Genomic DNA, 23,769 nt, shown 5'->3' on the forward strand with positions numbered 1-23,769 from the left:
GCATTCCAAATTAGTCCCACGTCGCACTCTTTCGCACTGGGACCGACAGATCCGTCGGTACTCCCACGGGGGTGCAGGCCTCCAGCAGGAGACTCTGCCTTCTCCCTGACACTGCCGGTACCTCAGTGGGAAATACACCAAGAATAACAGCCTGTGGCCGGCTTTAGTGAAGCTGAGAGCCTACGATGAATGCAGACACCCAACCAGTGGCCCTTCCCTGAACTGAAAATCAACTAGAGACTGCTGGAATATATTGTCCACTATCTCCATAGATGCTTCACGGATGCATCATGTTTGCCTTTACTTTGCCTCATCTTGGTATCAACAAAAAGACTATTTACAGAAAAGTGCCTCCAATTACAGCGCTAGTCATTCACCAAGACGACAGACAACCAAACGAATGAGTGACGCTGGTCACTTATCCTCTTAATGGCAGCTATCATCAGTGATCAATATGCTGATCAGCTAAATGAATCCTGTAATGGTCGGAAGCGTCTCACAACAAAAGGCCAGTTTAATGAGGGGCTCCTCCTGTATCTGGCTTCAATCAAAGCTAATGACAGGTTCTTCACAGCCATTAACGTTCTAGTCTCTCCCGCTTCCTGAGGAGCCACCGCCACCCCCACCACCGCCACCGCCACCACCACCGCCTCCTCCTCCGTCACCACTGCTGCTGCCGCTATCCACACAGAGTGGCAGAGTCGCCCATGAGTGGGAGTGTACTCCTGGGGCTGGAGGGAAAGGTGTGTGTGTGTGTGTGGGGGTGCTACTGCAGAGCCCTGTCACAGAGTCCCTGAGAGGAATGCTTAAGACCCCAGAGGGCTGCAGAGGGGAGGGAGTGAGACAGCGGGCTTCAAAGGGAAGATGTCTCCACCACTGCTGTCAACACAGGTACATTCTGAATACCCCACATACCAAAGGGAGAGTTTATAAACCAATCACACTTCGAGAGGACCAAGGCTACAATAAAACAGAAGACTGGCAACTACCACTGGTCTATTACCTTAAGTGGGGACACAATTTCGACTTCATCAAAAGTGCAGAGAAGGCAGACAAAACTAGAATCAGTCTCGTTCACCCCAATGTCTTATTTCCTCCAAGATTACCCTTAAAAGTGTGCACACGAACGAAAGCCTTTATTTGTGCTGGTTTGCGAGAGCGGGTTCTGTCTGTGCACGTACTGGAGCTGATCACCAGCTTACTGGCATACTTGTGCGCACTGGCCAGCGTCTCTTGGTAACAGCACAAGGCAACATCTGTGGAGGGTCCTACTGTAGCAACAGCGGCCATGAGAACCCAGAGAACAGGAGGCCAATTCTGCACAACCAGGAAGGAGGGGCTTACACAGCGGAAAGGCACGCTTGTTCTATTCAGAAAATGACGTCATTTATGTTCAGAAAAGTCTGCCTTAAGGTTGTGAAATATTTTTAGATTCCTTACTTGTCTTTAAAACAGGAAAAACATCAAAAATATGCATGAAGAAAGAAATATGACATGATGTGAAGTAGAGAAACAACTATCAGTCCAAGCAGACCAGTTTAAAGTATGCACTACCATGTGTGTGGCACATAAAGCTGCTAGCTTATTTGATCAAACCCTGGCAACAGGAACAAATGCAGCAGCAGCAGTTATGACATAACATACCAGCGCTTTGCAATAACAAGATACTTGCTCTGTCAAACCTCTTAATGTCCAAACCAATTCCAGGACATGCAGTCCCCCATCTCCCCCATTCACCAGGGCCCGTATTCACAAAGCATCTTCAGGTCAACAGCATCAGGCCCTGCTCTCTTCTCACTCACAGCAAACATGTGGCCAGATCCAAGCAGATGCCCCCCCCCCCCCCCCCCCCCCCCCTCCCCTTGTGAGCCAAGGTTCTGCTCAAGGTTTCTTCCTGTTAAGAGGGAGTTTTTCCTTGCCCCTGTCGCCTTTGAGTTTGCTACAGGGAGGGGTTCGGGCTCTGGGCTCTGTAAAGCACCTTGAGACAATGTTTCTGTTTTGGTGCTATATAAATAAAACTGAATTGAATTGAGTTGAATGGAATTGGTTACAGGTGATCTAAAAAGCAGATGGGACCATTGCAGCTTGGGATCCTTTGCTGACGTCAGCCTGCTTTTATGAAAACCTTAAGAATGGCCACACCAGCCAGGAAGACAGAACAATTCTCACCGGTCCTGCGCTTATATTTAGATGGCAGAGAATGAGAGGAGGCGAGCTAGACCAGTCCTAAATACACCCCCTGTTTGTATTTGTGTGTGTGTGTGTGTTTGGATCTCGTCTCCTCTGTTTCAGCTTCCCTTACCCTAACCCAGTCCCAAATACACCCCCTCATGAAATGGCAAAACACCTGCACGTTCATCAAGGCCTAATGACAAACACATCCGCACATCGGCAAGTTCCTGCAGGAGAACAAGGACAGGGATATGAGAGGATAGGATCAATACCGCACAGTATTTATAGTTTGCCAGAGACCGCATCACATCAGACCACTCATAGTGTCACTCATTGCATTATTGATGTTTTAATAGGAAACAATAAGATTTTCCATGGAGAAAAATTATTATAAGTTTGTTTTCATTCATTTTCGAAAATGGTCATCAAATTATAAATACTATGCATTTAAAGCCACTAATATTCTAATAGTCTCCTCACAAAAATGTAACCAAACCAAGCAACATACACACACACATAGACAGACAAGAAGTGGTCTAAAAGAGAGGATCTAATTTTAATGAAATTGTCAAACCACATCAGTATGCTACAAGGAGGGAATACTGTGCAATTGCTGTTCTGGTTGAAAATTACGGAGGCTTTGTATCCATTGCATCATCTAATTACAACTTTTCCCAAGCAGATTACAACACAAAATGCCTCTCAGCGGTGAACCTTCTATCAAAACTGCAACTTGCAACATTTAGTTAGCCTTATAATTTTTATATTCAATAAAGACACTTTAGGAGACATACACCAGGGAGGGAGAATTGCAGTGGAGTGTTTTTATCCTGGTGACTAGGAATGACAAATCTGTGTGTGTGTGTGTGTGTGTGTGTGTCCATTTGTTTTTTTTTCTTTGGATGTGCATACTCACGGGTATTTAAACACATGCCAACACACAGACACACACACACAAACGCAATTTTGCTGGTGAATAGCAGATGCTTGGTGAATCCCTTGACAGTGGCGCCCCACCCTTCGGCCAGACTGGACATTCACGGAGACCCCCTCCAAGGCCACTATGAACTGATCCCCTGATTATCCCAGTGTGGCTAATCCTCTGAAGCCCACGCTCCCTGCCTGTTTCCCCCACCACAGGACTCAGTTCACTGGGCAGAGAATCCCAAGCCACTGAGCCCCTAAACTGTGAAAACTCTCCCACAAAAGACACTAGGAGACAGAGAGAAGGAGGGCTTTGGGGTGGGGGGCAATAACCCCCCACACACACACACACACACATACACACACACACACACACACACACAAACACAAACACTGTCCCCTCTCTCTCTGGTCCGGTCACACCTTACAAGGCAAAGGAGCGGAAAGCAGTCGCGTCCCAGGAATCCCGCTCAATATCCGCGGATTAGAGGCCGGGCCCCTCTCTGTGTCCTTCTCTCTGCCTGCCAGTCCACTCACTCTCGCTCTCTCGCTCACCCGGGCCGCTGCACTATGGACTCGACTGGGCAGCCTCACAAGGGAGAAACAATCAAATAAACTAAACTTTAATCCTTTACGAGCTCATCGCTGAGCAGGACCCTGCCAGCACTCAAATCGCACTAAATGAAAGTCACTGAAAATTCCTTCTGAAAAAAAAGAAAGAAAAAAAAACACTTAAGTCCCTCTCTCTGTCCCTCTTACACAGACAGACACACAAACACACACACACACACACACAACACAACAATAGTTCCGCAAGACTGATCCCTTATTCTACCATCAAATATGAGATAAAAATAGATTAGTCTTCTTTAGTAATGTCAACAGCTGAAAAACATTAAATCTTTAGAAAACTCCTACAATCCAGCACCTAGATGAAAGTGCTTTGAAATCAAAACATACAGTCCATGCTTGTACAGAGTGGCTGCTGCATATATCCAAACGCTCTGAAGTCTGAAAGACTCACAGTGAGGACAAAACAAATTCTGTGTCCATTTGATACTCATGTCACTTTGTTTAAAGGGAAGCTTCTTTAGAGAGTATGAAATAAAAATCTTACAACTCAATAACCTGACAACTGAAAAACGCTCAAAACTAACCGAGCCCTGGACTGTCAAAAGAATTTCAGCTGAGTCTCACCGTGACGTAATTTTGGCGTGTTGGCATGGTATAACAGAGCAGAGAATCTCTTTTTCAAAAAGACACAGTGCACACTGTACAACAAAGGCTAAAGAACAAAAAAAGCTCCTTTTGTGTATACCTGTTGTTCCATTTCATCACATTAACTGGTTTCTCTAACATTGGCTCATAAGGAGAATGCGAGCAATACAGCCGACTATGACTAAGGTTGCATGACTGGCAGGGGAGACAGTTTCTTTGACAGATTTGTTGACAAGGGTGCTTCTGTGTCTGTTCAGCACAGTGTGTGGGAGTGTCTGTGTGTGTGTGTGTGTGAGTGTCTTTGGGTGTGTGTGTGTGTGTGTGTGTGTATGTATGTGTGTGTGTGTGTGTGTGTGTGTGTGTGTGTGTGTGTGTGTGTGTGTGTGTGTGTAAGCAGGAGAAGGAGAAAGACAGTGTGTTTGCATGGGGGTTGGAGGGGGAGGGGGAGGGTCTACAAGGTTACAGACCTTGCTTGCTACCACCACTGAGCTTTTGAAAAGTGTGTCGCAGCTTTGGGCTTTTCACGTCTTTGACGGCTGCAGCACGAGGGCCCAGCTGTGAAAATATGAGCGCCACCCATATAGCCGACCAAGCCAACAGTGTCTGTAGACGTCCGCATGACTCACCCCTACCCGTCCCCCCCTCCCCATGTGACGGACATGCCTCAAAGCCCATCTGCGGGGGCCATGGACACGTTAGGCCTATAGAACTTCCCAACCAAGTCCACAAAGGCCAGACCATCAGCACAGACTAGACCACTGGGGACTGAAGCTGCTCAAGGAAAACCCTCACTAATGCATTCCGCATTCCGTATTCCGTATTCCGTCTGCCACACCGCTCACTGAGAGAGGTCGTTAAAAATAGAACCATTCATGAGTGTCATCAGCGAGGGTCTGGGGGGGTTGGTAGGCAGGCAGACAAGGGAGGGGGGGGGGGCACAGGATTTATGGATGACTTACTGCACACCCAAACACTGCCCTCTTCAACAGAATCTGTGAAGAAACATGCAAAAGGGTACAGAGGTCTCATCGCCCCAGCCAGCCGAAGTCATGGGAAGACAATGGCCACGTTGACACGAGAGACAGAGATCACATTTATCGGAGTGCTGGCAACTGAGTGATTGACGAGGAGGCCGAGTATATGTGATCCGGAGAAATTCATTGCCTTTTCTTTTAACCTCAGCACAGTATTAACTGTCCAGTCTGGATAGGAGGTGGTCCATCATGTGTGTTCTAACTTCACATGCCTCACTTTGTATGCTGAAAATGTCCGCCATTCCCCTGGGAAATGCTGGCAGCTCCCCAGCATAAGGTCAAGCCATTTTGTTTCACCTGTTCCTTAAGGAAGCTGGTACAAGGTCTGAGAACATGTGTTGTGTTGTTTTCAGCGACTATGCCTTTCTTTTGTTTTTCGATAACAAGGCTAGCAGGACAAGGTCCTTTTTTTGAAGCCAAGTTGTATGAGTGTTTAATTATGGCTTCTCTCCAACTACTAGCCAGCCTTTAATCTCTTGTCTACTGTGTCACCTGTGAATGCTATTTACCCAGGTTGGCTAACATCCTGTTTTGTTGTATGCGCTGGCCAACCTCCTTCCTGTTACAGTAGTATTATGGAATTAGTTTGGTCATGCTCACAGTTACACACACACAAACACACCCTGAGACACTGTGGGGGTGCATTGTGTATGGGGGGGGGGGGGGGGGGGTTGAAAAATACGATGAAAAAACATTACAGACAAAATGGGTAAATGGAGGCGGCACAGGCCAAGGTGTCTGAAGTCAACTGAAACCACTTTCTGTGAGTGGATTTCTGCATAAGGTCAAGTATGCTAATCTGGCCCTAGGGAGGAGGAGGCTCTGGTACCACTGTCCCCGTCCCCGTGCCTAGTAATAAAGCAGAGCCAGTGGAGAGAGAAATTGAGCTTTTAGCTGAAGAGCAGGCCCCAGTAATGGCTGGCCTGAGGATGAGCTCCCTCAGGATGACGGTTATCTCCCGCACATTCAGGTGAGTGAGATAGAGAGAGAAGAAGAAGAAGTGATTTCACACTGATGAAGCCTACAGTCTCTTACTATAGACAGACCCTTCAGAGAGAAGAATATATATATTACACACACACACACACACACAGGGTGTCACATTGTGTTAAGAAGGAAGAGACTGGAGGGTGGGGGTCAAAAGCATGAAGTTAAGGGTGGGAAGGGAAAAAGTTGTGAGAAGAAAAATAAAGCGAAAATGAAGGACAAATTACTCAACCTGATACCAATCATCCCTCTGGTTTCTTATTCCTTTTTTCCCTAACGAAAGGGTGAGGTTAAGGAGAGGAAGAAGAAGAAAAAACTTCGACTCTACCTCTTTTGATAGAAGGCTGTCCGCTGAGGCCTTTATCTGTGGAAGGCCAATTTAATAGCCGCTAAAGGCAGACTGTCGGCCTCTCCTGACCTGAATCCGTGGACTTACTGAGCTATGGAGCAGGAGAGAGAAGGAGACAATCATTCACAGTGGACGGCTGAACCTTCCCCTTGGGCCCTGAGAGTTTTTTCCTGAGGACCTGGCAGGGAGCGATAGGCAGCATTCAACCCAGCTCCTTTTCATTTCCTGCCGTTTGATTCATTACCACAGCACCTTGACACATTGGCAAGGGCCTCCCTGCCACTGAAACAGACCCTCACTAATGTGAGAAAAACCTTCTCTTCTCTTCTCTGTCGAGGACCTGCCTGACAGCTTTAAGAAATGCACAAGGGTATAAACAAACCCCCCTGTCCTCCACAACACTCGTACACCCTACACCCCCGCCGCCCACCCATCCACTCGTCGCCACCACCACAGGGTAATGTTTCACCGCTGGCCCAGGTGAGGAGTGAGGGGAATTCTATGGCAGGTTCTAACGCTTTGATCATGCTCAGTCTCAGCTCAGGAGAGAGATATTGCCTGCATTAGCTTTCCATGTCAACATGAGCAGAAACAATTGTTGTCCGGGGAAAAGGAGCCCAACATCCAGAGTAAGAGGAACGGCCTGTGTCATTCTCTTCTCTTCCGAGAGCTGTATTTTTAGAAGCTGCCATTTTCCCCCTTCTTAAGCAATTCTGAGCATTTCTGAGCCACAGAGAAAAGAAGTTGCTAAAGTCTCTGGCTGTTCTTATCCAGTGCTCGAGGCTCCTGGAGACCGGAGTGTGCAGATGGTGTGAGCGCATGGTTCACACATGCTGGATGCGATTGGGTGACATGCTGTATGGCGACGGATCCTGCCCGGAGTCTGCACCGGAAAATCTGCTTTTTTCTTTGAGACAAAGAAAAGCATGAGTGAAAAAGAACAGCACTTGGCGACACAGATGAGCCAATAAGCCACAGATCCTATTTTCCCAAAGTAGGCAAAATGCCTATCAGAAAGCCATCATGCATGGCAGACCGAAGCCTAATCCGTGCTGGCGCTAGGCAGCCAATGAGGGCTGGCGAACCACTGGGCCTGGTGGGCTGGCCACAGGAACTGGCCCCAGGGCAGAGGGACTGACCACAGGAAACAAGAGGATTTCACAGACTCCTCCATGCTCTGCTACCCCCACAGTGACAGGAGGGAGAGACATGTGGAGATGGTTTGCTCAAAACAACTAACCACTATGGTTAAACTCTGCTGGTCCGGTCTGCTCTCAGTGTATGGTTATACTCTTCTGGTATGGTCTGCTCTCAGTGTATGGTTTAACATAAAAAAAACAAATCATCATCATCATCATCATCATCGTTAAAATCCAGGAATGAATTGGATAGGATGCCTAGTATACTCAAGACATCTCCCGAACAGGCACGACACAAGGTCAGATTTAGAATAATGCAAAGTCAACATTAAAACAAGGAAAACGCTTAGACCAGTTATGGACAATACATTGTAATTCAGGTACTGAATGTTAATGCACCCATCAAAGCCTTCAGTTAATCAAACTGTGTACATGAAGGGGAACATAACCATATGTTAAAGATAGCTAAAGTCGCTTCAGACTGTTTTAGAATTGAATGTGCTTCACAGAGCAAAACCTTTATTTCTTAAGCCCATCACTTGCCCTCTCATGATTAATCTCAGGGATCTGACAAAAACAGTTGAGTCGGCCCCTTTTAGAAGTGCACTTGATACTTGTCTCGGCCCCCATCACCATGTTTTCACCACAGGTTTCTGTCTTCTTTGTGTCAAGTTACATACTGGCTACATTCATGATACCTGTCCCAATCCCACCCCTGTTAGGTCGGCCGCTCTGTTCTGCTCCACAGCCTCTGTGAGGGAGTCCAATCAAAACATTCTCGCCCCGTCTTGCAATAAAAAAAAAAGCAGCCTGTGAGAGAAAAGCGGTCCAAGATCTTTCTGCTTAGAGGTATGCAAAAATGCTGTAGGCCACCCATTTGATCCTTTTAGCTCTTGGATCATGTGTAGCAAAGCACTGAACACTGTACATGCAGGTGCTTTTTATGAGCCCTTTTCCATTTACTAGAGATTTACATTCCTAAATGCCTGCTGCAGCCGTAACTTGAGACATTCAAAGGTAGTGCAGGGCACCCTTAAAAGGCATTCCCAAGGTTACAAGGCATTAGGGGAATGTTTATGATTTGATCAATCACTGTCCCGTGAGTGTCATCTTTCAGTATCAAAGCACTTATAACCAACCGATGAACCTTTTCTTTTTGTTTTTTTTTTACAAAAAAGAAAAAACTGCCACAAACTGAGCAGTTAAACACTGTAGGCAGTTAAGAATCAGTCATTGAACTTTGCTAGTTGTGGAGTCATTTCAGAGGGGGACTTTAAAAACGTTTTTCAAAGCATCCAAATTATTCAGCTTGATCTTTCTTCTCCTCGTCATTCACAGCAAAGGCCTGTTTTAGCAGGCTGACATCACACACTGCATCCTGTTTCAGGCACTTCCCTGCGATCCCCTTCCCAGACTCTCATTTAAAAAAAATAAAACTCTGACTTGAAATCAAATGTTTGCCCTCGATGCGTTTGTCTGGATTTCTAAAAAGAAATGGCTCCGTGGCTCGAGCAGTGGTGAAAGGCGCTGGGAAGTTTGTTTGTGTGTAATCAGAGCGTGGGTGGGAAGGCATCTTACAGGCCAAATGAAGCACTTCCAGCACTGCAGAGGATTATATGGCAGACTTTTTACTCCACAAAATCATTATTGATTTGCCTCCTTCTAGCTGATTCTCCTTCACTTCAAAAGTAACTTCATTACAGATCTGACTGACTGACTGACTGACTGACTGACTGACTGACTGACTGACTGACTGACTATGCTCCTCTGACACAGACAGACAGCTCTAGCAGCTAAAAAGCACAACAGCTTCTTTGAAAACTGACATCTTTTGTACCGTACAATCTGACAGACTGTAATACATTTGTGAGAACGCATTCGTGAGCAATTATGAAATGTAGTGCTTTAGAAAACTACTCTTCCCTTCAGTACTTTACACTTCAAACGTGGCTTTGAGTTATCAGTCCCTCCAGGATTTTGTCATCTTTTCACAAATTCACCCTAATTGAAGGATTCTATGCAATTGCTGGGTGCAATTTTCACTTATTACCACGGCATTTCCAGAGCAAAACAAAAACGTTACGTCATTGAATTGTTGCACGATCGATTTAGTTCTTTAACTCAAAATTACTGCAGTTTTCAAGAATTCCCACAGCAAATCTCTTACTTTTAGCTGCAATAATCACAACAAACCCTTGCAAGATCCTGGAGCGACCGTAAAATATTCTGTCAAAAACAATAAACAAACAAGTTACCTCATTTCATATACTCATAAACACAATTTTAATTGATAGTTTAAAAAAAAAGTTTTTAGTTACTATAATGATGAAGTTTTCCTGATTTGTTTACAAAACTAGACTGCTACTAGTGTCACATTCACATATACACAGCGAAGTGCACCTACATGCATTCACATTTTTGTTTATATTTTTTTGATTAATTCATTCCTAGCACCTGCTGTATCTTTACATCTGCAGCTGATGCTACCTCAGTAGGGGTGGGACAATTTTTTAAATTTCAATGATGGCGGCACCTGGGATGGGTGATGGGAATGGAAGAATGGCAATGGTCTACAAACTGTGTGTGAGGTATCGTTGCTGAGTTGCTGCAGCAAGAATGGTTCTTGTTCGGTGTTGGGGTTCCCCAGGAAAGAAGGGTTCAGCCTGCTCAGCCTGGAGGGAAGTTGATTAGCTTGGCCCCACAGCAAGAGTTTTTTTTGTTTTGCATTAATTGTCTCTTTTTGTGTTTTGTCTTTTTAAGCCAGCTCATCACCTGTAGCCACACCGTGTGACGTGACCATAGTGACTCACACTCAATTGCCTTAACACAAATCCAAAGGTATAATGGGGAAAGGACACAGCAGCCAGTTTTTATGAAAAATATAAAATTTAAAAACCAAAATTGATAAAACCATGCACACTCCGTGTGTGGCACGACTGACGGAGGACGCTGGAGAGGCCAAACTTTGGTTTGAAAAAAGGTAAAATGTTGAAGAATGTTCATGACCCTTATCACTATACAGTATGTATGTCATATACAGAACATGCTATTGGTGCCTTTGCATGGTCAAGTACTGGCTGTGAGATACTAGTTTGATGGTCATTGATGAGCACAACTCAGAATATGAACATATGTTTTTACATTCCTACCTCTATCTTTTGCAAAATGACAAATGACAAATGTTTGCTGGATATGTGATGTTAAGGTAGATGTACATTAATCCATATCTGATGCAATACATTTGATGTGTTTTGTGCCAGTTTAGCCCCTGCACTCTGGGCTGATAGGCAACTATTGATATTAACCACCATTCAGTGTCAGCACCATAAAAAAAGAAAACCCATGTTTCTTCACCATCCAAGGAGGTTGAGGAGGAGGCAAAAGAGACTTGTCCAAGGCATGGGCTAACATCAAATTTGCGTCATGAAAAAAAAAAAAAAAAGAGAAGTTCATAATTAATTAAGGTCTATGAGAAAGCCTAAAATGGGGGTGTTGTAAAGGGCTCTGTGCCTACATGGCTTTGTCCTGACACTTGGTGTCCCTTTCCATGCATTATGTAAACTTTACGTAACAGTGGTTAAAAATCCATTTTCAAGTGAGGAATGTGGGACAAACTCGGTGTGACAGTCAGAGACGGGCAAGCCCAAGAAGCCCTCAGACTCTGGGAGGCTAATGTCAAACTGATAGAGCTATGGATTAAGCCCAGCACTCAAGGTTATACAAACTCATTTCAGAGAGGGGAGAAGGGCATTCAGTGAGGGTGTTCAGTGCTCATCACTATTCACTAGTCCTGAAGCAGGAAGAACACAGAGTTCCAATTCAGGTGGCAAATTCTTGGGAGCTGCGTTTCCCACTTGTGATACAGTACATCACATAAAACCAATAACTCACATTTCTTCAGACAGCTATGAAAGGTGTAAGATTTCCTTACAGCAACATTACTGCTCAGACAACTTAGAATAGGTTTTATGATGGGGACAGTTTTTTAATAACTCAAGCTATCAGCGTTAATATTTAATTTGGTGTGTAAACCTTGTACAGCTGCCATGATTTGGAGAGGCCACATGACTGACAATATAATAGCATGCTCCGAAACCTAAAATTTTATGTTACATTTTGATCTAATCAAAAGCTTTGAACTGGATTCTTCTAAAATGTTCCATTCAAGCCTGATGATTGAAAAATAAAAATGTTTAAATCCAACCCCTGTCTTTAATGTGAACAACATGGAGGACTGTGGTTAATAAAATTATAGTTATTATACACTACATTTTCCTTTTAACAAGCCTGATGTCTTTTTGTACTGTCTGAATATCCATTTCAAAAAAGACACGTTGACTAGGCCCCTCATTTCAACCCTGACAATGGAAATGGTGAGAAGGGAGCAGTGCGTTACACTGTACCTGACGACTGAGTCTGATATTAGAAGCTAGTCAGATAATAGGATCAGATTGCAGAGGCGTGAGGTATAGGCAATTTTCCACTTGGGCCTACAGACGGACGGCTCCTGCAATTACTCTGAACTGTGTCTGATCAGGGGGGGAAAAACGCTGCATTCAGATTCATTAACATGGTCCACGTCCTCCTTCAGCCCTGATTACGGCACTGAAGCTAAAGAAACATCCGAAATTAGACAGACCTTTTGCACAAAAAGGCTGAACAATGACACATTAAGTCATTTAATAACACTGAAGATGTACACTTCGAAGAGAGAGAGATAGAAAGTAAGAAAAAAAGAAAAAAAGAAAGAAAAAGAGCAGGGCTGCTCAAGATGGAGGCTGTCACAGTTAAGACTGGTTCATCACAACTAGCGGTATCTGCCTAGGCAGGAATGCAACTCCATTCTGCATCACCAGCCTTCGCATTCACAGACAAATACCTCATTTGAAGACCAGTCTGCCAAGTAAACAGCTTTATAAAAGCACAACATTTCACTGTATGTGTCTTGCTTGGTGTTGAACCTTCAAAATGTTAACATGTTGTTATGGACAGATTTTAAGTGGATTTTAAGCGCAGGATTTGTAGGCCAGAGTAAGGGTGAGAGTTTTCGACTAAACTGGCAGGGTATAGAAACGGATGAATGGCAATGACTGTGGCTCTGTAGAGGCTCTTCATGAGGTCTGTGTGCTCAGGGTACAATGTTGAGGGCTCTTCTGTGAAACCCTTCGTGCAATACCAGCCGAATCTACAAGGACCTCTGATTCACCTGGCATTCCGCTGAACACGGTCTCAGGCCTTGTCAACATTTTTCTACCTGCAGCTCACCTTCGGTTCAGCAGGGGCTTCACGATTTCCAGTCAAATGAGCTATTACCACGGCGATTCTCAAACAGGACCAGTCAAAAGGATCTTTTAAAAGGCAGCTGAGCTTGTAATGAGAAACAGTATATAGATGCACGGGTAAGGCGGGTCAATATGCTCTGTCGCGGACCATTACCCAATCAGGGCTAGACGTGGCAGGGTTTGAGAAAACACAGAGTTATCTGCGGCCCTGAGGACGGGCCTGGCGAGGGAGCAGGATAAATGGGATCCTTCATTTGCAGAGCCTCTGACAGAGGAGTCCTGCCATGAATTCCCCCTCTTTAATTTCATCCATGGAAGCAGGGCAGAGAAGCGCTGAAAAGGCACATAAATAATAGCTCTGGAAATTCAAAGCGAAGATTCTTGAAAAATGTCCTTCTTGGAGAGGGCTGCTGCCATGGGCTGCTGCAATGATTTTTTTTTTTCTGTTCTTGTTGTTTATTGCGCTTCCTCTGTACTATATGATGCAAAAAGAGGAAGGGCCACAGTGTGCACACAGTTTCAACAGATTGTATTAATCTAGGTTAGCACAGGTAGAGTGTTTCGGTGACAGTAATACTGAGAAACAGTCATGGTGTGTAATTTAAAAATAAATTTAGAAGACAAAATACCCTCTTATGAAAGCACTACCATTTCTAAATGAGCTCTTAGGGTAAAAATCTTTATTAGTATGGTGGCTTGTATTATCGCAAAGGTACAAACCGCCATTACTGTTAAGAGAACACCAACCAGGCAGGAAAAATGAATGAACAAAACAGAACAACTTGAGGCCTGCTGTTCTTCAATTTAATAAACCTCGACCCTATAATAACCTCCTTTACAATGGGCCACTGCTAGTGTCCATGCTTGGCATACCTGATCGTACAGCTCCTTTAAGCACCGCACAAAGACACTCTTAGTATGTGCTTGGGTCCAACATAAGGGCAGGATATTAATTTGCAACCGTAATGACAACTATTTAAAAAAAAAGAAATCCATGTTTTTCAAGTCATCAAAAAGACTGGCTTAATTGAACATCACAGGACCTGCCTACAGGAGCATGTTTCATGATAGAGAGGGAGATGAGAGAAAAACACAGACACAACCACACACATAAAAACAGTATAAAAGGTGCCCCTCGTAGATGGCTTAAAAATACACATCCTTTCATATGTAAATGCGTGCAGACTTCTCCAATCTCCTCCCTTTCTTTTTAACCTTTCATCTTCTAATATTACAGGAAATGACAACAGGAAGCTGTTTAAAATTCACAAAACACTTCTTATTTTTCCCAATTGCCCATCACAGACCTTTTCCAACAACCTTATACTTCCGCACCTTGTGGCGACCTAGATGGCCTGACATTTGTCACCAAGGTGGAGGATATGGCACCTCTTCGTAGCACACTTATTTTACTCATCAGTTATCTTGACCCTTTCTCCCATCATCCACAGACAGACCTCTACTCCAATTGCAACTATTACTCGTATGTGCAAGCCTAGATAATGACCACCGGTACTGGATGGCACATGTCAGGCCGATTCTGCTCAACTAATAACCTCAGGCAACGTCCAATCCATTCGCTGGGAACGCATTTGCTGAGGTCACGTCCTCATCACCCCTTCAGGTCTCCGGTGTCAGGAGAGTAATCACAGTTATTGATGACTAACTGGCATTTCAATTGGACCCGAAAGCCTGGAGCCCGAGCAATCAAGGGATTCGCAAGCCCATCTCCTCTGTCTGGCCACTGAAACACGGCCATACCCAAAACAATCCCTTTCTCCCCACTTCACTAGCTTCCAGCTGTCTCTCCAGCTGATCCAGCGTGTGACTGACAGGCAGAGAAAATAAGGAGGGCGAGGGAGAGACGGAGAAAGGGCTGAGATGCTATGACAGGGAGAAGAGGGATAGCACCATTCTTAAGAGGCTATCTGTGCCCCCTTCCTAAGCCTCCAAGTCTTTTCTTTGGAATCAGACACTGTAAAAAGCTCATCCACGCCTACAGAAAAAGGGCCTGAAACTTTCTCCACCTACCACCCCCCTACCCAAACGCCCCTCTCTAACCTACAGTGGATCTATTCCTCCGGGTGGACAACAGCTTTTCCCACAATCCCCAGAGGAACTTGGTCAGTGCACAAATCCTCCCTGTTCACGGCGCCTGGTATTTACACAGGAAGAGAGACTCAGGCACATCCTATTCTCCCAGCCTTTGTTCTGAGTGTTCAACTCGCTCCTGAACATATGGCCAATTCCACAGAGCACTTGGTGACAAGCACATGACTCAAACAAAGCAAGGCGTACCCACGCAAACAAACCCACACGGTGGTTTTTCTAAGGGGGTGGTGGGGGGGGGGGGACAACAGAGAACATACCTGTGAAAGTAAATAAGGTGCTTAAACACCCCAGTTCCATTGAAGATTTATGCCATCTGTCTGGCAAACAGCTTCAATACTGTAACAATGGCCTTACTGAGAGAGGCGAACAAAAAAGGAACAAACAAAACCTAAATGGCCATTAAGGGATTGCGTAGGCACGCCAGCTCTCCCTGAACATTCGCCAGGACAAAGAGCAAGACAGACTTAAAGTAGCTTCAAAAATCCAATATAGCAGATTTTTGATCCCATTGTTGATCCAAACACAGCACATAGGCAGGCTACTACAACGCTAGCTCTGCAGTCTTCTTTTCCAACCGGTATGGAGCAGGGAGTTGGGCAGCTAGTCTAAATAAGGCTGTGGGAGAATAAGGGAAAAAAGGGTATATTCTTAGCAAACATGTTCGTGTTAAGGCATGATTCAGAGTACTCATGCCACCTCCATAGTAAATCATTGGTATGCTTCAACTAAAAAGAGTCAGTATGCTTGTCCCTGGTGCATAGGCCCCAAAGGTTATGTGATGATCTGCCAAAAAATGTAAATGCACAGAGATGGCTGCAGAATAAAGGTGCTAGGCATGGGAGGAGGGAATGAATAGCAAGACCCCATCTGGACAGGCAGCAGCTTAGTTCAGTCGAGTTCAGAGCACATGCCGGCAAAAGTAGATGGGGGAGGGGGGGGGTGGGGGGAGCCAGCCCTGCCTCTGCGTGTCATGCTTGATCAGAGGCCTGAAATTCGTCCATTCTTCCCCCGGCTAATGAAACCGGTTCGCTCCCCCTCGGCCGGTGAGCGCGTCAGCCGTGGCGGCCGTGTTCATTATGATAGGAGCACAGGAGTCCACACAAAGCCGGCTGCACCGCAGACACAAAGGGAAGAAGGAGGTGACCCCTTGGTCTCTGAGAGATGGGGCTATCTGCAATTTCACTCCATTATCCCCCTGACCATCAGCCACAGGGACCCTGCGCCCGTCCCTTTGATTCCCTCTCCAGGGAAGAGGCACAGATGTTTCCCCCCGAACTTGGCTCTCAGATGCATTAACACCCAGGAAGATGGACGGACCCGAGGCACACTCTCGCTCACGCTCACACAGCCAGAACACACAGGCATGGGGAATAACACACTTCACCTGCCAAGGCAGACCAAAAGTTCACTTACTTTCCAAAACAAAAACATTAACGCCAAATCAGCATGGGCATACCTCAAGGCAGGCAAATGATCGACTTGATTGCTGAGAGGAGATTTTAATTTGGTCCACATTCACCTAGCTATCCGTTGGCGAGTCGATTGCTGTGATGGTCTGCTTGTTCACTGACAGCTTCACTGCTTGTCTGATTGATAAATTACCTGATAGCTGCACTGAGGCATTGAATGGATTGATCAGCACAGACAAAACATACTAATGCCAGTCTTGCATGTCTTCAATACGTATTAAAAATAAAGGACCTGCAGCAGAGACAAGAGGTGGGATAGATTATTGTGTTTGTTTTGAGGCCCACTTGCATGTATACGTAATGATCCAGTTCTGAGACCTTAAGAGTGCTGGAAAACTGTGATTAGAAACGTAAGGGGGTAGGCACAGTATGAAGCATTAGAGTCAGAACAATTAGACATTGGGCTGACTAACTCGCCCAAGTCATGAAACTTTTATGGATGCCATGCATGGCTGAGTTAAAAAAGTATGCATTGAATCATAGGGAATACAGCAGCTTTAAATTATCCCAGGGGGAAAGAATGGCTGATCTTCTGCCGTGTTGTACCCCTGCTACTAGCACGATAACACATGTTTGAATGTTTTCAGAACAACAATGTTAAGAGTCTAAAGTCAGTATATGTAACTTGTAACTGATTCAGGAAATGTTATTGAAAAAATAAATGTTTTAGATTGGCAGAGCGTACTCTATATTTTCACCTTATTTCATTACAAACACATTACCCTGTCTTTTTCCATAACGTGGCTGCAAAATAAATGCATTGCAACAACACAATTTTAAACAAGTAGGCAACAGATTTGAGGTCCGGCTAACCAGGTCACTCCACCACACGTAGGAAGCACTCTTTTTGTCCACGGAATGGTCACCCTACAGCTTAAGATATTTGGCCCACCGAGCATAGGCCACACCACAATTCATTTTAAGAAGGGCCATTGCTATTAGCAGCTTACAGACTTTGAATGAAACCCCAATCGAAAGAGAAGGGTGGGAAGCACCCTCCTTTTGGCCTCTCAAGTGGAAAAGCCCTCTTTGTGATTCTTTAGCAGGGAGACAGAGGGGGACCCGGAGCACCCCCAAACCCTCAGAGTTTTGAACATTCTATTAAAAGAATGAATTCTTCAACAATGGTTGATTTTTCAAAATTCCATGTTATTTCTGATGGGGCCAAAGATTCTTTGGAAAACTCTTTCTGCAACATTCTAGATCACACTGGTGTGATGGTCACTGCTGAAGGGCCAATTGATAGTTTTCAGCTGACGTCAGAATGACCAGCTGAAGGGCAAAAAAGACGTTCCAAAGCTATTTAACACGGGAGTTAATACAGGAACCACCCACCTTTCAAGCTCTTTTAATATAAGTTAGTAAAATGCCAGACAGCTGTTGTTCGGTTGGCTGTTTAAATCGGCGAGGAGACAACCCCGGATTTAGTTTTTAATCGCATTTAAAACCCGCTACCGCTCCTGCCAACTGATACAAGAAGTGTTTATTTCGCCGTGGCTGCCAGCTGATTGTATGCGCCTTCTGGTTAAACTTTTCTCGGACACACAGTAAACTGTAGACTTACTTTTGGAGCTGGAAAGAAAAGCAGTCACCCTGTTCTGGTCGCCTAATTTATCAGAATAACTACCTAAAATGGGAACAAATCAAGTAATAAAGACAAACAAAGCATCAAAACGATTCAAATGGGATTACCCAGCTGCTGATCTACCTTAGTACCTAAGCAAGCAGGTAGGTTAGGCTAGTGTATTTTGTCATTCAACTAGTAATACTACAATGTCAGTAGAAAATATATGGGAAGATCATTTAAGTTGTCATTCGCCAGACAAGGTTTTCGTACTGGTTTAAACCAGGGAATTGTTTCAAAACATAACGAACATCGTTGGGTAGGCTAACGGCTGCTAGCTTACAGCAGGTACCTCGCTAGCTGGTACCTAGCTAATAAATGGCATTTATCTTTGCTCTTATTATGAAGATGGTTTTTAGCTTTCACCTTCCAGACGACATCGTTGTGAACCCAACCACTTCTGAAAATTAAATAACTATCTGTGCTTCTGTAGGCTTTCTGTTTCTTTCTGTGAGATGTGTATGGGGACGGATTTTCTATTAGATAGGCCTAGATGTAAATATCTCCACACTGGAGCTCAGACAGGGACTGTGGGGAGGTTAACGAAATAAAAATGTCAGGACACCTGCAATAAATGTATCACAAGTTCCTAATTTGTTTTCCCTTGTGAATATTTCTGTCTGGCTATAGTGGTATGGTCTGTGGTTGATGGCAATCGTATTTGAGTAGGCACTGCTCGGCGTTTTTCACTGTTTCTCGCTGTTTCGCTGTTCGTTTTGCCCGTCAGCTAACAATTGTTGTGACGTCACTGAAAACTATCAATAGTGACCGAGAAGAGCTAAGAATGACCCAAGCTGGAGAGATTTCCCTGAGAGGGGAGGCTAAATTACTAAAAGGGGGCAATGGAGGGAGGGAGGACAAAGGAGCCCTACCGCCACCTCCATCACACCGCACTGCCTGTCGAATTCTACCCCAAATGAAAGCCAGATATGTTTGTCCACTAAATGAATTTGAGGTCAGTTCTCAAACCACTGGATTAAGTTGATGAAACCACCTTCTCACACTGCAGTTTTAGGTTCTTTGTTTTAGCCGATAACTCTGGACACTGAGTTTGGTGAATCACTTCTACAGAGGGTAAATACTCAACTGGTGGCTATACTAAATCTTGTCACTTCAACATAAAATAATTATGTAAAATTTGCTCTGTTTGCTGAGCATTTTCCAAACTATTCCAAAATTATACAACCATATTGCAAGGGCACAGTACACACACAAAAACAAATTAAACAATGACTTTCCACTTTACAAAAAGCAGAATAAGTTAGTAGGGGTGTGAATTGCAACAGTCACCAATACAATACTATCACAATATTTGGGCCACAATACAACATTGTTAAGTATTGTGATTTGATTCTACAATGCATTACAAATTATTTCTGTCATATATTATCAAACCAAAATAAATCCACAACCGACTTGAAAGCAGACAGCATGTTTTATATACTGGGAGTCTCTGCAGCCATCTTGGCGGAGTAAATATTTCTCACTTCTGACTTCTTTTCCAATTTCCGCTGTCATGCAAGAGAAGAACAAGGTCTTGTGCTATCTTGAGGACTTCAAAAGCAATGTTATCAGAGTGGAGGCATGTACCAAAATAAAATTTAAATGATAACATAAAATAAATAAATATTGATACTTGGTGCCGCTGTACCGAAATAATATTGTGCCAAAACAAATCACGATACTAGACTGTCTTAAAGTTTTCCCAATGCCTCTGTAATGTAGGCTCCCCCTTCTGTTCTAGATCACCTCTAGGACATAGTAAAGCACAGTTTTCACCACCAGTATTTTCCATAAAGTACATGTGTAAAAATGTGAGTTGAAATTACAGCAAAGTTTGTACCTCCAATTTGCCAGGATCCGACCTTAGACATGATCACAGTGTTCTGAAAATATGAAAATTACTTTGAAGTGAAATAAGCAGGCACTGGCCGTTTTCTAATCTGAGCTGCAATCATTTTGCATCAGTAATATACATCAATGTGTCAGCAAGTGTCATTAAAGTGTTGTTGAATACAATGCGTCTAATCTTTCACAGCTTAAGGTTAATATCACATCCAGGTTTTACAAGATTTTTACTGAGTTTACAAAATCATTAGAGCTAGGCTATACATTATATATTAGTATGTTCTTTACTATACTATACTACACTACACTATATGTTGCATAAACAGACTATATGCTAGCCAAAATATTAGTATGCTCTATTTGGTATTATTGTGGTATTTATGGTATTATTCTTGTTATCAAGAATTGGTCTGTTTTGCAAAATCTAAAAAGTAACACTATATTTCAGGCCGCATGTTTGAACACAGCTCAACAACCCACATAAGCCCCACTCCACATGCTCTGAGAGCAGTCCTGTCATTTGACACTCACTTCTCCCCCATCTCAGGAGGACTGAGCATCCACGAGATGATATCACAGATATCGGCTTTCACAGCGGCCATCGCTCAGCTCAGTCTGGCGTTTCGGGCAAGAGGTGGACGAAGTGGGCTCTCTGTGACTCAGGAGATAAGAATCTTTTTGTCTCCGAGTGATGACCTGAGCCAGTGGGTCAGCTTCCTGGGGAAAGACTGGCGTGTGAGATTTTTCACCCTCGGAAGGTGCCGAGACATTACAAAGCGGTTGAAGGGGGGGGGGGGGTATCAAGTTGCCGCAGCGGCACAAGCAAGGAGGGGGAAGCAAGTGTTGATTCTGATGCTTCGAGGCATTTCTAGTGCATTGGTTCAACCATGCTCTTAGTCCTTACTTGAGGTTCCCAAAACTGAGTGTCGGTGGGAGTGAGCCCACCCCTGCCTCGACCTTCACACCTGCCTCTGAGCTCAGCGAGGGACCAGTGCTAATCCAGACCTCACAGCAGAGCACCCCAGCTCCACACACACTGACCCCGACTGGGAAGAGGTGAGTGGGCTTGTTGAAAAGCTTTGTGACAGTGGGACACCAGGGAGAAAACTATACTCGACTAAACGTCCTGTGGCTGCGGTTATTGATTTCATCTCTATTTTCAGGGTCCGGTAAGGAGTCTTTTGTGAGCATGGCACAAAAAAAAAAAAAAAAAAAAAGACATAAAAGTATTGGGATTTAGATGAAAGGTTTTCAAATATATAAATAAATAAATTCATAAATGAAACAACTGAAAGAAGATTTACTATCAAACATGAACTAAAACTAAATACAACAGGAAAGTGAAAAATAGCACAAAAGAGCAGGAAGTGAAAAAGGCATAAATATGCTCAAAGTTACGACACTTTAAATAAATGAAAGATAAAAGTTATGACATTTATTAGTCCAATCTGTTTTCTGTTATGTTCTCGTTATTGACCATTTTGAATGGAAATGTGACGTGCGAAAAAAATAGCATTACGCTCCCATAAACCTCTTTCCCATCTTAACATCTTAACAATACTGCATACGCTACTGCCTCCTCATCTATAAAACATCCAGGGGCAGGTGGAGGGATAGTTGTAAACTGCCAGTTTGCTCGTTTAATATTGTCAGGGGAGAGGGACCATCAAGTATTCAACCTCCATTCTCCCGATCTCTCACTGTGGCCCTGACTAGAAAGAAAACGCCTTGCGGTTAAAAATGAATAAATGCATGAATAAAATCTTCCATCAGTCAACACAACACAACTGTTATTTATCCCCACTAGAGTGAGGCATACAGGCAGGATTTTATGCGCTTAGGCTAGAACAATGCCATGCTTCGTGCCAATCTAGTTGCAGTGGAATTACCTGGGCACTTTTAGACTTTTAGACACAGGCCATTGCTCAACATGAAATGTGTTAGCTAGCCTACCTGCATTACTGCAACCATCAGAGTCATCACAATGGACAAAACGCTGGGGGGAAAAAAATGATCGCCGCCCCCCCAAACACCCACTATTACTCAATGATAAAGAGTAATGGCTCTGTGATTACCTTCATCCACATTTAGACGATGATAACAATCTTTGAAACATCACATGGAGCCAGTTACTTGTAGGAATTCCACTGCCTGACCTACATCCTGACCCAGGTTAACTTAAGACACTGGGAACCAGGAAAAGACCACAAGACAGCCAATGGGAGTTTTGATGCGTTTCAGGTTTCGCTGTTCAACACCTCATTTACATCAGTGGCATTTTGTTGTGTACGGGGCAACATTTTATCTAAGTTCCTGATCACTCCTCTCCCTCCCCTGTTTTTGCTGTTTGACCGTTCGAGCCAACCGCACTAATTGAAAAAGCATACGGTACTAAATTAAGCCCCATCCATCTAGTTTTTGTTAAGGGGGGAAAGAAAAGAAAAAAAATGAAACATTGCAATCAGAGGGCAACATTTGGTGTAATCTCTTAACCGCTAATTATAATCAGTGCATTTCCCTAATGCAACCCAGATCAAACCCTTATGTATGCCTACAAGCCAAACTTATGGAATGCTGTGTGTGTGAGAGAGTGAGAGAGTGAGTGAATGAGTGAGTAAGTCTGTGTGTGTGTGTGTGTGTGTATGTAGTAGAATGATAAAAAAAAAAAAAAAATGGTCATATTTAATGCAACCATAAGTGCACTTGCACTTAAGTTTATCACATTAATGGCATCCATGTTCAATACTACTGAACATCAGTATGGCTCCATAACATAATATCAGTCAGATCAGGTCTTATGTCCTAAAAATTGAGGGCTTTCAATGCCATCAAGACAAGAACCCCCCCCCCCCCCCCCCATTAGGGCACAGTTCTGAACATATTTGGCAGCAGACTCGAGTTGTTCAAGGATAAGGGAAGCTTTTGGACCACAAAGAGCGCGGTCCCAAGTCTATTAGAACTCGGAACATTTCATTAACAGGCACTCCTCTGTCACTCTGCACTTAGACCATCATCTCAATGTCAGACCTCCAACCTCACTTCTAAATTCAATTTATCCGCCCAACAGTGCATATGTGTGGGTGTGTGTGTGTGTGTGTGTACAAGTGTGTGTGTGTGTGTGTTTGTGTGTGTGTGTGTCTGTGTGTGTATGTTTCATGCTGATGGGACAATGCCATGATACTGGGACAGCAAGTGTGCGTTTCCTGCGGAGTTGAAATATTGCCATCTTTCCTGTAATAAGAAGTGATTAGGCCCAGCAGCCACTGTAGGTCTCCAAAGTCCCCCAAAAAAAAATGTCTTTTGGTAGAAATCAGGCCTAATTACCCACCCGGGTGTAGACAAAGCAAAAGGACATTACCTCTGTGTAATTAGGGGCAACCTATGTACAGCCCTTTTGCTCAAGCTGCATTTTTCATGTGGGGGGGGGGGGGGGGGTGAGGGGGTAATTTATCCAACTTGCCCTTTCAGTCCCGCTCAACCTTTCAGGTGCGCAGATAAAAAGAAAGGGAGGCTCAAAGAATCTTTTCTGTAATTATACCCCGATAGGCCCTGATTATTAAACCGGTGCATCCATTTCTTTATTTCTGATATTGAGTGGAAATGCTGGAGGG

The 23,769-nt window shown here is 44.2% G+C and overlaps 1 protein-coding gene across 4 annotated transcripts in view; it reads right to left on the reverse strand.

Moving 5' to 3' along the window:
• The window catches only part of macrod2 (mono-ADP ribosylhydrolase 2), a 444,340-nt gene that overhangs the window by 394,794 nt on the left and 25,777 nt on the right, over positions 1-23,769 (reverse strand). The window lies entirely within an intron of this gene.

This window comes from Sprattus sprattus (assembly GCF_963457725.1).
Source record: "Sprattus sprattus genome assembly, chromosome: 12".
In the NCBI taxonomy this organism is placed as follows: Eukaryota; Metazoa; Chordata; class Actinopteri; order Clupeiformes; family Clupeidae; genus Sprattus; species Sprattus sprattus.